Genomic DNA, 16,523 nt, shown 5'->3' on the forward strand with positions numbered 1-16,523 from the left:
AAAAGACAGTATAGTCAATGGGAACAAAAATGGCTATGCTGTGTGTCATGAAGTCGGTCTCGGAGTGAGTATAGATAAGATAGAAATACATGATGACAAGACGAAATTGCATATACGGGAATACTGTGATTAATAATAATAATAATAATAATAATAAACTATGGCTTATTCGTGAGGTGATGCGGAAGATGTAGCCTCCGAGCGAGCTACTAATCTGTAGGAGACACCTACTTGATTTAAAAATTAACTTTCAACTTCCCTTTTGATTATTAAAGTTCAGTTCTATAATGTGTTATTCATGATAGTATTTGAAAAGATTAATCATACATTTTCTTAAATAAATAAATAAATAAATAAAGTCACAAGAGTCGTGAACGGAATTTCAATCCCTTAGAATGATTTTCAGTCCACATTTTGCCTACACAATAAAGCTTTTATTTTCATATTGCATATTGTTTCATATAGCATATAGCATAAAAGTTTCCAATTGTAGTTGATGATGCTGTTTTTCCAAGTTCGTGTGTTTCTACTAAAATCTGACAATTCCGATTATGTGAAAACTAGAGAATTGCGTTCAATTTCTTTAGAGGGTCATTTGAAAAGTATGAGTTGTGACAATTACGACCACCCTATCAGTCATCTTATAAATTTGTATCTAATTTAGGTTTAATATTTGGCATCGAAGCTAAAAACTAGCCGAAGACTGTTGAGTGACAAGATTACTCACTTAAAGAGTACGACAGGTTAACACTTAGGAAAGAAGATAATAATAGGACAATGTCTGTTGTGTGTTTTGCTTGCAGAACCGAATGACTGCACCTTGGAGAACCCGTCAATCGGTGGTCAATAGAATCATCAAATGGTCTGCAGCCTATTAGGAAATTGAATAAAGTTCATGGTTCCAAAATTCTTGTCGACTGCATAACGAAGTTGGAAATGAGTCACTGTGTATTTCCAAGCAGGAACAATGGAACATAAAGCTGCAAAAGATAGTCTGCACAAATGTTAGAAGTTAGGAGATCCGTCTGATGTGACGGACCTATAGGTTGCCGTTTAAACAAAGAATGCTCCCTTGGGTATGTAAACGTTGAACAGTTCTCGCAGTATAAAGTATCCCTGACAAATCAAGGAAGTCTTACATTTTTAAATATTGAGATCATGAAGTACTAAAATTTACATTGAAATATAAAAATTAAATTGTGATATGTATTAACATTTTGGTGTTAAACTAAAGATGTTTTTCAAGTAACCAAATATCTAGACATACATGTAGAATTTGGTACAAAAATATTAAAATTTTGTTTGCGATATAGTATAGAAAACATAATTACTAATTAAAATAATGTTCATTCCATCAAATTTCCACCCAAAACGGTGTTTCTTCCTACCTTTCCACTCACCATTTTTTTTTTCACCAAAAAACCTAGACCTACTTATGAATCAATATAAGAATTTCCGGTAAAGCCCAATATCCCAGTCAACAAGCTCTGAGCTATAAGAGGAAACCAATCTACAAATAGTGGGCTGAAACAACGGATATTAGATATTTCATTTCACTGTTATTATTCATTTACAGGACAAAAATAGTATATTGGTATGCATGTCACTACGCAGAAGCATATGATTCACTGTTAAAAGAAATAACCTGCGTTATCTAGCTGATATAATGGCATTTCCGTTTATAAACTTATGTAGAATAATGCAACAAGGTAATAAATATATATTTTTATGAAAGGAAGAAAGCAGCTTATAAGCAAACCTACTATAAAAAATACATCTACATCATAAAAATCTATAATGACAGTACAAAAGTATTCGTAGTTTGCGACATCACGTAGTTCAAGTTTACACTCCATAAGACATCGATCTCACAAGAAGTAATTAATGTGTATTAAATGTATTTGATAAATTAAATCCATGAAATAAATAGATGTTTAGCGCAATTAGAAAGAAAATACTGTATATTTAATTTTTAAAAATAAACTACATTTCGATACTCTTAAAAAAAAAAAAAAACAGTTGATCAAAATCAGTTTATAGAAATACAATCTTGTACGTAACACTCACGCTACATTCCTGAAAATAAGTTCCCTCGTATAAGTAAATCGTTAGCGTTCTAGTGTCCTGTGAGGAGATCCAAGTTCGAACATGTTAAACTGTAGATCTCGTTTCATTTATCCTCGGTGTTGCAAATTGCATTCAATTCCCAAGTAATAATTCCCATGTCCTAATTACATTTCAATCAATCAATAATTCCCATACATGCACACAATGATATTTATTTGTATTTAATACAATAATGCGAGTACAACATTTAAGAGGAAAGTTAAAGCATGTCTCAAATAATTCTTAAGATCTATTGCATCTTTAAAATTATGAGAAAGTATTAACGATCATGCCACTAGTAAAAAGTGCCACTCTTGGGTAGTTTCTAATTGCGCTTTGTATATTAATTTGAGGATGCTGGATCTAATGAAACTATTTGAAACCAGTGGCGGCTCCAGAGTTCTATAAGAGGGAAATCACATCGGCAGTGGCAGTGAAACCGACATTGCCTCCTAATCCCGCAACAAGACTGGCTTTCGAAGGTAAAATGACTTTTCATTAGGAAGGCTTCCTTTAAATTCTGATATGAGGTACAAATATTACAGAAAAAATAATAATGAATTTGGCACGCATAGTCCTATTCAGTGTATGTCTTACATAAATAGTTATTGAGTATCAAGAAATACGTTACTCAGCACAAAATTCAAGGTATTCAAGAAGTGAAAAACCTCGATGTTGTAAACCAGAGATGTTCACCCTCGCGAGGGTGGCCCTCCCGAGGGCATCCTCACCCTCAAGTTCCATCGCCCACAGTGACGCGAGGGCGAGAAAGCGCGAGGGCGAGGACAAGATTTGGCCGCGAGGGCGAGGGTACGCGAGGGCGAGGACAAGCTTCGATGGCGAGGGTGAGTGTGCGCGAGGGCGAGGACAAGTTTTGGCCGCGAGGGCGAGGGTGCGCGAGGGCGAGGACAAGCTTCGATGGCGAGGGTGAGGGTGCGCGAGGGCGAGGACAAGCTTCGACGAAGAGGGTGAGGGTACGCGAGGGCGAGGACAAGATTCGATGGCGAGGGTGAGGGTGCGCGAGGGCGAGGAAAAGCTTCGACGAAGAGGGCGAGGGTGCGCGAGGGCGAGGACAAGTTTCGGCAGCGAGGGTGAGGATCCGCGAGGGTGAGGACAAGCTTCGATGGCGAGGGTGAGGGTGCGCGAGGGCGAGGAAAAGCTTCGACGAAGAGGGCGAGGGTGCGCGAGGGCGAGGAAAAGCTTCGACGAAGAGGGCGAGGGTGCGCGAGGGCGAGGACAAGTTTCGGCAGCGAGGGTGAGGATCCGCGAGGGCAAGCTTCGATGGCGGGGGTGAGGGTGCGCGAGGGCGAGGAAAAGCGAAGGCGCGAGGGCGAAGAATTCAATAACGAACTTTTTAAATGAATTAAATGTAGACACCGTAAATTGATAACACTTAGTGTAATCCACTTCATCGAAGTCAGTTATTAGTTGATCAATAATTTTAATTGATCTTAAATTAGGATTATCTTATAAATCACTACTGTTAATGGTTTAATTGAATTGTCAATTTTGTAAATAAAATCTCATTCTAAGATAATTACGTTAAGTGTAAATCGCAACTATCTAGACCAGCCCACAATCTGTTTTTAATTGAAATCCTATCCGTTTTCCAAGTACCCAGTTGCAAAACTATTAAGTCAATACTGAAAACTAAAAACGAAAATATTTATTGCAATTAAACGATTAACACGATTGGTATTATTGGACGGGAGCACGTTGGCTCAGTGCTACAGCCAATCTCTGGTTTCAGGGGTCACTCGTTCGATCCCAGGCCAAGTGAGTTCGTGGAGGACGATAGCGTATACTTGAGTTTTCTCGGGATTTTCCCTTTTTCTTCCGTTTTCTCATTCCACCTATTCTTTCATCATCATTCACTTGCAATTCCATCAGTCTCCTTTAGCCATCGAAGGCATAACCGTTGGATGTTAAACTAAAGATTTATTTTATTTTATTTTATTTTTTTAAGATTGGTATCTCTGAAAGCGTTTTTAATATAGTGTAAGAATATGCAGCGCACAGTCTTGAAAAGGGAGACTATTTTGGGCGTCCAATAGGCTTCTTTCTGTGATCTGTTACCCTTCATTATCGACGTTTTTATTATTATTATTATTATTATTATTATTATTATTATTATTATTATTATTATTATTATTATTATTATTTTTATTTTTTATTTATTTATTTATTTTTTTGCTAAATAGGATATTAAAATAGAATGATTTGGTTCTATATCGCAAGTTTTAAAGCTCCCTGACAACTGATATTTAGTCAGCAAAGCATAGGAAAACTTAGAAATAAAGAAGCAAAACTACCTGAAGTATTCGGCTATGGTTCATCTAATCATGGGCGTCGTAACAAGGGGTTTGGGTGGTCGCGTTCCTCCCAGATTTTCGTCACACGTATGTAAGCAAACTAAGAAAATAAAAGCATATATTCAGGGGTGTAGTCGAGAGTATACGAAGGTGTATTGCTCAATCTTAGTCATTTGCGCATACTTTCTGCTTCAAGGCGTGTAGTACTATATTCAAAACTAGCATATATAACCTGTGAAATTTTTAAGACTAGCGTATACTCTGTGAAAATTTTAAGACTATGGTGTACACCGTGTGAAATTTTAGGACTTGAGCAGGAAGTTTTTGATAGTCTATTATTGCAACACAGCCCCTGCCCGCTGCAGCCCCTAGTTATTCGCCTCTACTTTCTAAACATTTTCTATATATTTTACATCCCTGGAGTTGGTGGCCCCGCATCGTGGAGGTTGTGGGGACATTATCTAAGCCTTTGGTCAAGTGACCTTACATTTGGATCTGTCAAGTGACCTTACATTTACATAGATTACTATTGAGATAAGTGGGTAAAACTGCATTCAGGTTTACACCTATAATTTCATGATTCTTAGTGTTCATCCTCTCGAAGGGGAACTTTCGAGGATGTCCTCAATTCTAACTATAGAGAAACGTTCTCACACAACAGAATAAACAATTTCAAACCGTTCATGATCTATATTTAGAAAAAAATAGCACTCTACTAACGTAATTTGCTGTTTTGGAAAATATAAGTTTTACTTATTAATATCTGGGAATCAGTCGATCTGTCTGTATTTTGACGTATTAGAGTTAATGTCCCTTTATAATTCATCACCGATGCCGATGCTAAATGGTACGTGAATCTATAGTTTATGGTAGGATCCGAACCACCATAATGTGTTCAAACTTCACTCAAGGGAATCGAACCTGTGACTTTTGCTGCAAAGCAGACATGCTTGCTAGACACTATACTAACTTCCTTTGTATATTTCAATATCATTAACTTTCAGTAATCACCGGTAATCGACCTATAACCAGAGTCGAAGTCTAAGAGGGAGTTATTGAAAATGTTTAATTATCCTAATTTTTATGTAAATGTTTCACTTTAGAATATTAGCGTTTAAATACTCCTCTCCCCCATACAACCATTACACACGCTAATATTATGTAACAAGCAGTAACGACTACATATTATCAGGTGCAACATTTAATCAATCAACATATAACACATAAAGCTTATAAAATTTTAATTAGTCAGCTGGATTACATCTTATGAAAAAAGTTGAATAATTTCCACCTTATATGTTAGTTGTTTGACGTAACGTAAGCATGAAGATAAGCTTAGATCTTTGTTCGAAATTCACATTGAAATGATATTCGCAAAGAATCTTCAGTGGGCTGAATCTCTTTCGTTCCAGGTTGGCTGCAAGACTGCGATAATCGTAGGACGTAAAAATGAAGATTTTATTCCCCAGTCAGAATTTTTAAACTATCCTATCTCTTCAAGTCAATAATTGTCTGTTTTACATTATTACTTTTCAACCACAGAGCAAAATAATTCAGTCACTCTACTCCTGTTTTAATGATGTACCGTATGGCAGCGTGTAACAAATTGTTGCGAGGTCCTGGGCAAGAAAAGTTTGTGATCGCCCTTTCAGTTTTTAATTGCTAATTATAATAAAATTTCTGGAAATCAATTAATCTACACATTTAATTATTTGTGCTAAAGAAAATAAAGGTTTGTTCTCTTAATTTCCCGTTCCACCATTTCTTTCATCATCATTCACTTGCAATTTCATCCATCTCCTTTAGCAGTTACATAACTCTGGGGCGCTAAACTAAAGATTTCATCTTTTCTTTCATTACTACAATCTTAAAGTTTGCACGTATTAAAGTTTGCACGACATTATTAATTGTTGAATTGGTGGATTTATAAAAGTCAGTGCTAAATCATTTTAGGCTCGATAATCTTTCCAAGGCCCCTTAAGGCGCTAAGCTCTGAGCGTGCCATTTAGGGAGGAACGGTGGCTCAGCGATAGAGAAATTACCTTTGTTCGAAGGGTCGCATGTTCGATTCCCGTCCAAGTAAGTTCGTGGTGGAGATCATCGTGTTCGTGGGTTTTCTGGGGATTCTCCAGTTTCCTACCACATTCTCATTCAACTATTTCTTTCATCATTCACTTCTGTCTCCTGTAGCATTTAGCTTGCATAATCGTGGGATCTTAAACTAAAGATTTCATTTTTCACTTGCCTTTACGTATTTGTAGTGTAAGGAATCCTTGAGACAACGTTTGAAAGATATCATTTCATAATTGTGGGAATTACTGAAAATAAACTTTCCAACAATGATAGCTGCCAAAAATGAACCAAGACCAAAGTGATAAAGTGCACAAATTGGCCCCTAGGGCAGTTTCTTAAGACAAAGTTTCATATTTATGGCAATTATTGAAAAAAATTCAAAATTTTAACATTGTTAAGGTAGGACAAATGTATCTCTATTAGTGGTGAATATTAACAATATTTGAGCATCGAAATTAACCTTACAAGCATGTTGACACATTTCAGTTTATATTTTAAAATACCAATTAACTTAGATTCACATTCAAATCAATGAAGTCATTCATGTTATAGGTTAGAGTGGGTATATATTTCCGAGTGATAATTCAACAATAGTGTTCTGAAGTATTTTACTTGTTTGCTGACGAAGTTTCAAAATTAAGCTCTTTAGATCTTTCCCTTTGAATTTGTTCAAATTCCTCAGTTACGCTACATACATCAGGGATGGCCAACGTGTTTACTGTCAAATTCTGACAGATAGTCCGCGGCAGTCACTCTACCGCCACTCATCAAACCTTGATTTCACCCTCACCCTCATGAGAGCCGCCCTTGTGTGGCTGAATACTTATGCTTGCATCGTAGTTCAAGGAACATTTTGAAGTAAAGGCATTGGATACTGTTGATAAATGATGTAAACGTCACTATCGACCGAGAGATCTCCATTGTAACAGTTGTTCCATTTTAGGTGTTCCACAGTAAGTTATACGATATGATGTTTAGTTTCCTTTCTTTAGGACGTATGTTAAGCAAGGGCGGATCCAGAACGGACTTCTGGTAGGGGTGGTGGGTTGTAATACTGCTACTTAGAGCTACTTTTAAGAGCTCCAAACTCTGGGATGCGTTTTATTTTTATATATAAAATAAAGAAGTTTCCTCTTCTGGGGGGGGGAGCGATCGCCCCGGTCGCCCCCCCTGGATCCGCCAGTGACGATGAGGAAATAATTCAACAAATAGGTTGAATAATTGATGCTCTGATTCTCACGAAGGAGGCCCTCTCGAGGTCTCCTCACCCTCGATTACCCTCGCCCTCAATGATATGAGGGCGAGGGTGCGCGAGGGCGAGGAAATATTTTGAGCACGAAGGCGAGGGCGAGCGAGGATAATAGACAACTCCTATCGCGAGGGCGAGGGTGCACGAGGGCGAGGACAAGCTTCGATGGCGAGGGTGAGGGTGCGCGAGGGCGAGGAAAAGCTTCGACGAAAAGGGCGAGGGTGTGCGAGGGCGAGGAGAAGCTTCGACAGCGAGGGTGAGGGTGCGCGAGGGCGAGGACAAGATTCGATGGCGAGGGTGAGGGTGCGAGAGGGCGAGGAAAAGCTTCGACAGCGAAGGCGAGGGTGCGCGAGGGCGAGGACAAGTTTCGGCAGCGAGGGCGAGGGTGCGCGAGGACGAGGACAAGCTTCGATGGCGAGGGTGAGGGTGCGCGAGGACGAGGACAAGTTTTGGCCGCGAGGGCGAGGGTGCGCGAGGGCGAGGACAAGTTTCGACAGCGAGGGTGAGGGCGCGCGAGGGTGATGGACAATTCCATTCGCGAGGGCGAGGGTAAACGAGGGTGAGGGCCAACTGCTACTGCGAGGGCGAGGGTGAGTGAGGTCGAAGTAAAATGAACATCTATGTTGTAAACACTGCTCGGAGCCGTGCCGTGAGGGGGTGGGGGTGAGCGGAGCGATGGCCGGGGGAGCCAAAGAAAAGGGGCGCAAAATTCAGGAGGAAATAAGAAAAGGAAAGAAAAAGAGGAAAAATTACTTGAAATATTTTAGGTCAACAGCAATACTTTTCAATCTAAAATTTAATTTAACCAAGGTCAGATTCATACTTTTTGCGTCCGTAGACACTTGCTTAAAGCGCCTCCATCCGTCTATTTACAACCGAATCACTAGGGAGGGGGGACTTACCTAATTATTATTATTGAGGAAGATTTTGATGCCCGCAATTTAATCACTTTTACTACAGCAGAGGCATTTACTAACAATTTGCTATATGAAGATTGGGATTTATTGCAGATTACTTGTGGTCTCACATAAAGGTATTAAATTTACCTAATTTTGTCAACATACCAGTACAAACTAGTACATACTTAAATCCTCTTCCTGCTTTACGAAGTGGTCCTATAATGTTACTCATGTTACGAAAAATGCATATGCACATATTAAAACCAGGAGCGTCATATCAGATTTTGCTGGGGAGGGGGGGGCAAGACCCCTTGATATAAGTAAAATTTCGCGTTTTTCATTGATTTACTATTATTCTATTGATAAAATCTATATACATCTCAAACTCAGGGGGAGGGCAAATGTCCCTCCCTGCCCCCCTAAATGACGCTCCTGATTAAAACGGAATGAAAAATAAAAAGTGCTCAAAATCAAGGAAAAACAGGGTTTATTTTTAAAATTTTCTTGCGCTTTGCGGTTGGTCTGTCGACTTTACTCATATATATGGGGTGGCCGTCGTATACTTTCGCTCCGGGCGCTCATTTTTCACGGTAAGGCACTGAAACTGCTCAACCTATTTCTTCAGTCTGAATTTCTTAAATGATTTGGTTACATGCTCAACATACACACTTATTAACAGTGTCACTTGAAACAGATACTAAAAACGAAGTAATGGTGAAAAGTTAACGAATTTTATTTCTCGTATATTTATAACTTGTAAAATAGGGACATGATAATATTTTCACGGTGTACTGAAATTCAGAAATTCATTCACTTTCGATTGTTTGTAAAGCAAGTTTAATAACTCACTCGACTATATTTTCTCAGCACTAAGATGTAGATCTCTTCTACACTCTTTAATGTAGAATCTGAATCACATGTGCTCCTACCGAAAATTAAACGCTGGTATCTAATACCGAATACAAGTGGACTATAGCAATCACTTATCCACAAAGCAGCTCCAAAATATGGGTCAAATTCCACAAATTTTGTGGGTACCGAATTTATGAACATTTGTGAATGTTTCACGCCTTAATCCTAACTTACTTGACTTGATAAGAAAAAAGAACTGACTTTTAGGCTAGTAAAAAGAAGAAAAATCCGTATGTGCCCTATTTCTTGTAAAAGTTGAAGATTTATTCTTCGACATTTTCTTATTCCCTACTTATTTTTTTAAAAAATAATATTTCACATATATTAGATACAACCATAAGTAATTACATAAGAATTGTAAAATAACAATGATTATTAAAAAGACTTATAATGAAAATTTCAAATGAAACAGTAAATATCTATTCTTGGGTACTTTGTTCCCATGACGTTCGGCAGGTAATACTAAATCTTCTGCTTTCAAAGGCCCCAACCTGTCATGTTATGTCACTGTCTTGACGTACGGTAAAGCATTTATGCCGGCTTTTTTTTCATATAAATTTATTGACTGTGAGCTGTCTCTCCATACTCCTTGCTCGGTTGCTACATAAATTGATGCACCAATGATGTCTGTTTTTACTCCTAACCTCCCTTCTCCGCAATTACAGAAGAAAGACTTCTAGCTCTTTACTAGTGGGTAACGTTCCCATTATAGCCGACACGTTCCCACGTTGAATGGCTATGCTTATGCGTTGAATCAGGAAACTTTTTGCTCGATTATCTCCTGATTTAATTGATAAACGGTGGCCGATTTCTTTTATAAATTTGAGGCCTCCTTCTTCCCAAGAACCGCTAGACTCAATTGCTATTACGACAAGTAATAGTTATCGAGTAGATTGCTATATTTATTCCTTTTTTCTTTCGCTCTTCGAGCAGCTACGAGTCCAGCTTGTACTGAGGCATATTGTAGGTTGGAGGGGGCATAGGTGTCTGAATATGTGAAGTCCCAAATCAATGCCTTTCCTTTCTTCCAAGGTACTAATGTCATACCATCGGGTCTTTTTCCGTCAGATCGGCTGCATCCAATCGGTTCCCTCACTGCTGGAATCCCTGCTGATATTAATGCTCTTAATATTATATCATTTACACTTGAATGACGTGGGTGTCTGCTTGCGCTGCTTTTGCACGACAAACTGTGTAATCCTTTTTTTTTATCTACAAAGGTGTTACAAATGGGGCAGTGGTGTGGTTCACATATATCTGCTCCCAACCGTAGTGCAACTGATACTCGAAAGCTCTCATTGGATAGGTGTAGGCCCAGAGATGGTGATGGTAGAGCTTGAAGCCATGCTCCGTTTTCTGGGGACATTACCGCTAAAAGTCTGGCTTTATCTTCGATGTTTTTTGTAGTCTGTAATAAAGAAGCTGCATGGCAATTAACGATGGGCTCGTCCCAAGCCGACTGATTGTTACGATTTTCGAGAGTCGGAGGGTCTAACCCAACTAAATTTGTCCATTTAGCTATGCAGTCCATCACATCTGGATTGGTGATTTCGTCGTTATCCCATTGAAGAAGTGAACTAACTATTTGACTTGCACCGTAGAAAGACGCTAAAAAAGACGGAATAGCCATATCTGTGGCGCGACGGATTCCAAGGCCTCCATTTTTGACTGGTAAAGAAGCTTGTATCCAAGAGTTGTTATTAAGAGAACAATTGAGGATGGATTCCAGACCAGTTTTAAGAGTATCGTCATACTTTTCCAATAGGGCATCTTCCTTCCAAGATGGAAAGCATCGGAGGAAATAAAATAATCTCGGCATTCCAAATGAAGCCCTCAACAGATAAAAAGCAGAATGGGCTGAAAGCTTGGAAAGTCGTGACAAAAAAATTCTAGTTTGGAGGTTTTGTCTAGTAACATTTTGCTCCGTGCCTCTGTTGAGATAGCTGAACCTAAAAGCTCTGCATTACTTGGTGTAAGGAGCTGAATACCAGGTGCTGATTTATTAAAGATATCATAGAGGTTCTTCATTTGTTCTTCTGTAGCACCGAGGAATCCTACTTCGCATTTGGAGCAATTTAGTGATAAGCCAATTGATGATGCATGTATACGAATGTTGTCTAATGTTTGTAGTATTACGTCTGTATTTCCAGCTATTGTTCCATCATCCAAATACCAGACATTCAGCTCTGCGTTTATATTATTAACAATCGGTTGGAGAGTCATAGCAAACAGTGGTGGACCTAACGGATCACCTTGTTGAACACCTCGCTGTGATAGAATAGTGTTATCTCCTATATATAGGTTGCTTGGTTGAGAATAGCATTGAGAGATGTACGAAAAATATGCTGGAAAATTCTTTTTAACAGATAGCAACATGGAATCTCGATTTAATTCATTGAAGGCATTTCTGAAATCGATTTTTAAAAATGTTTTCACTTGGGTGTGCGAAGTAGAATAATATGTGCGGGCTGCATGTACTGCTGCTTCCGCCCCAAATGGGGCACAGACTCCTAGTTGGTGTGGATATAGTATGTCGATAAGTGATTCGCGCATCTTGTAGCAGATTATTTTGGCCGACAATCGTCTCCAAATATTGCCCACGGCTATTGGCCGAATGCCTCCGCTTTTTTTCTTAAGGGCAAGTAACGACGCACCGAAAAATATCGGTCTCAATGTTGTAGGCACATTTCCCGATATAATGAGGTGTAACAGTTCTCTGATAACGTTGATAAGCTGGTCTCTAGATTCATAATCGTGTGATAGAACTAAATCTTTTAGAATTGAAGCTCTGAGGCTATCCATTCTACCGATGGATCCAGAAGATTTAAATTGCTTTCAATAATTCAGTTGATGATACTTTAGTTGCTGATGCTGATGCCTCTGGAGGTTCAGGGATGGCTAATAAATGTGAGTGAGCTGGATGGTTTGCTCTGAGTGCTTCTAACAATGAATTATCTGGAGTCGCTATCGAGTCTTCGGATGTTAATAGTCTTACTGCTCCTCTAACATCACCGTCCGATAGTTTATTTTCAATGTTCTTGCTGTGGAATGATGTGGATTTTGACAAATCACGAACTTTGTATAATTTAATTAATTCGGCTGACAAAGCTTCTCGATGATTGTCCGACCAGTTTCGTATTCTTTGCTTCACCCATGTGGTGAGGTTGGTAACTTTTTCGGCATATGGAGGAATACAGAGAACCACATAAGGGAAGATTAAAAGATCTAGCCAAGCATCAATACTATTAGTATTCGTGACCTTTTGTAGAACTTCACTTAAGGAGTGAGCCATAGCTGGTCTGGCGCCTCGGGGAACTCGTCGGAGTGTAGGAATATGGGACTTTAAAAATATTAACAGTTCGCCTATTTTAGCTGTTGAGTCTGTTGAGTTTTCATCAATCGCTTCGTGCGTTAATATATTTGAAATATAGGTAATGGCACTTTTCGCATTGGAAGAAGATAGATTTTTCTTGAGTGATTCGCGGTGGCATCTACTAGTATGTATGGCTAGACCTCGTTGGCTTAGAAAACACTTATGGCAATATGAACATTGCGCTTCATTTGGCTTGCTAGATGTGTCCAAATTAGGATCTGGATCTTCCTTGTGACAAGAGGCATCCGCATCTTGAATGTTCGTTGCATATTGAACCTCCTCTCCCACTTCTGTTTTATTCGTAACCTTTCTTTCTGTCATTATTGGACATAATTGTGCTTATTATATCAATTTAATATTTGTAATTTATAGCTAATTATTACTTGATTTACAAATGTCGAAAAATAAAACAAGACACAATTACTTGTCTGTGGCTTCGCACGCATGTTTTCACAATAAAACTTCATAGGTAAGTCAATATAAAATTCAAAATTCATTCGATCCTTAAATGCTTATATATGTATATATAATTGAAAATCACTATGTTTGTGACTAAATGTCCTGAACCGACCGACCGATCTAGATCAAATTTGTAACATGGATGAGGTTCGAGGCTGGGCTGCTTTTAGGCTATTCAATTTGATGGTAGAACTGAGGGGGGAGGGGGTATTAAAAAATAAATAAAACTTAATAACTCCTGAACCATTCGACCGATTTTGATCAAATTTTCAACATAGATGAGGTTCAGGCTCATAATCGGTTTTATGATTTAAATTTAACGGAGCAAAGTAGGGGAGGAAAAGAAGGGGAAGATATATAAAAATCAATTTATGTAAGGCTGAAAGTGACTATTTTTGTAACTTAATAACTCTGGAACTATCTGACCGATCTCATATTTTCAAGATACATAAAGTTCAGATCTGGAAACATTTTTGTAATTTCACTTGAACGGTAGATACTTGGGGAGAGGAAGGGGAGGATAACGTATAAATAAAAACTAATAAAACGTAAACTTTTGAACCATCTAATCAACCTCGATTAAATTTGCAACATGTATGCGGCTCGGACCTTGGGTGTTTTTATCGTTTCACTTCGGCGAGCAAACGTAGGGGTGGGAGAGATATATGTAAAAAATAAAAAAATAAAAATGATTACCTTTATGACTTCATCACTCTTGAACCACCCGACTGTCTCAATCAAATGTTCAACATATACGATTTTAGGGGCAGGGATTATTTTAGGCTATTCACTTTGACGATGCAACGTAGGGGAGGAGAGAAATTTAAAAATAAGCAAAAATGACCGATAATATTGTTGAATCCATAGTTTTAGGTGTCAATGAGAGAAACAATGACACTTCTGATGCTGTTTCGATCCAAGTTCAGCCCTGATCGTTGGGGAGGGGGATAAACATTTAAAAGTGATCGAAATGACTAATATTAGTGTCGAATCCATACATTTAGGAGTAGCTGAGATTAACAGTGACAATTCTGATGCCGTGTGCCGCAGCACGGAGGCGAGGGAAGGAGAGCTCAATGTATAACAATGATCGAAAATGACAAATATTAGTGACTAATCCATAATTTTCGGGATCATTCAGATGAATAGTGACATTTCCGATCTGGTTTAAATCCAAAATCAGCCCCGCCACTTGGGGAGGGGGAGAAAGAGATATATAAAAATGATCGAAAATGGCCAGTATCAGTGTGGCCAGTGTATCAGTTTTCTGGATCGCTTAGATGAACAGTGATAATTTCGATTCCGTTTAAATTCAAATTCAACCCCGCAACTTGGGAGAGGGAAAGGAAGATATATTTAAAATGATCGAAAATGATCAATATTAGTGCTGAATCCACATTTTTTGGGGGTCGCTGAGATGAACGGTGACACTTTCGATGCCATGGCCCGCCACATGGGGGAGGGGGAAATATATATATATATATATATATATATATATATATATATATATATATATATATATATATATATAATATGGTCAAAAATGACCGATATTAGTGTTGAATCTGTAGTCCTTGCGGTCACGGAGATGACCAGTGACACTAATTGAATTACGAAAAAAATCAGTTATCTCTGCAGTATTAGAACACGAATCGCTTAATTTACAACTAAGAGAAAAGATTGTTACTACATCATAACATTTCCAAACATTAACAAAAGCTGTGTAAACATGTTTGCTGCAAACTATAAAAAATTAATGGCAATAAAATACATGAGATACAAAGATGTGCATTTAAATTATTTATTTCAACCCAGCAAAGCGGGTAATATATGCTAGTATAATATGTTATCAAATTCTGAAATTGTAAACTGCAATAAGAAAGAACTTTTACCTTCGTAATAATTTGTTATGAACGTCGCGAAACAGTTATTCTTCGAAAACCTACTGTGGAGCTCCCTCGCCCTTAAAAGATGAATAAGTTTCTTCCGCGAGAAGTAGAAAAAAATTCTTCCCCTCCTTCATTCAGCGTGGAAACAAACACAAAGCTTAAGGGCTGACCAAGGGCGTCGTTAAGGGGGGGGTAAAGGGGGAGCCTCCCCCCAAAGTTTCCAATCTCTTGACAAGTTGGCAAATTAAAATGCATAGTTGGCAATTTGAAGAATGCCGTTTTGTTCAATTGACTTCTTCGGTTTAACATTTTCTTAGGTACCCAGTTACTGCAAATTATTATCAATTCTCGTATAGACTTGGCATAAGTTTTGTGTAGTTTCCAATTTTGAAATAAATTGATATATTTAGAAGTTTCTTTACTTGTTGCAAGTGATTACACTTCACGTTTGTTCATTTGATATTCGTAAACATTTTGAAGAATCTTTAATGAAAATCGGGAATTGTACCACTGACAAAAGCAGAATAGAGTTGGCAAGAAAGGAAAACAGAAGGAAGAGGCGTTTCAGTGGCAAGTAGAGCATTGGACGCAAAAGCATTTGATAAAAGCGAATACAAGGCAACAGGTAGTGACTGGCAGAATTGACGTTAATAAAACAAGAACAAGGCAGTGACTGGTTAGTATTAAGCCTGCCATACGTCCCGTAAAAAACGGGACAGTTCCGATTTTGGATCCGAAAATCCCGCGTCCCAATAAATTTAGTCGGGACAGGCAAATGTCCCATATTTTAATTCCATCCCATTTCTGCTATCAATATAAGCTTATTCGAAAAGTAATGAAGTGGCTGGGATAATGTGAATGAACAATAAAGTGTAGCATGTAAGTTTTGAGCAAGTTATCACAATACCCTGTTCGACTTAATAGCGAGCGAAATTTCCATCACTGCTTTTTCCATTGAACAGTCACCCACATAAGTACACCTTGTCTCAAAAAGGTTGAGCGCATTCTTTATTGGTGTTTTGAGGCAAAAATTTTCTAAGTCCAGCTTCGGGTATCTTCGGGAAAAAGTAAGCCAGGTTCGAACCTCGAAGCCAGCCTTTGCAATCGGGAAAAAGTTTGCAGATGTGTTTTTCTTCTTTTAAATATAATAAGACTTGTTACCAAGTGTTTAAAAAGCAACATTGATTGAAATACTTAATGATACAATATTTCGAAACCTTGCACATGCTTGTTTGTCATTTAGCTCTCTAT

At 38.3% G+C, this 16,523-nt stretch overlaps 1 protein-coding gene across 3 annotated transcripts in view; it reads right to left on the reverse strand.

Annotated features, from left to right (window-relative positions):
• LOC145690499 (band 3 anion transport protein-like) overlaps positions 1–16,523 on the reverse strand; it is a 484,586-nt gene that overhangs the window by 142,568 nt on the left and 325,495 nt on the right. The window lies entirely within an intron of this gene.

The sequence above is a fragment of the Thermobia domestica genome, chromosome 7 (assembly GCF_964235325.1).
Source record: "Thermobia domestica chromosome 7, izTheDome1.hap1.1, whole genome shotgun sequence".
NCBI lineage: Eukaryota > Metazoa > Arthropoda > Insecta > Zygentoma > Lepismatidae > Thermobia > Thermobia domestica.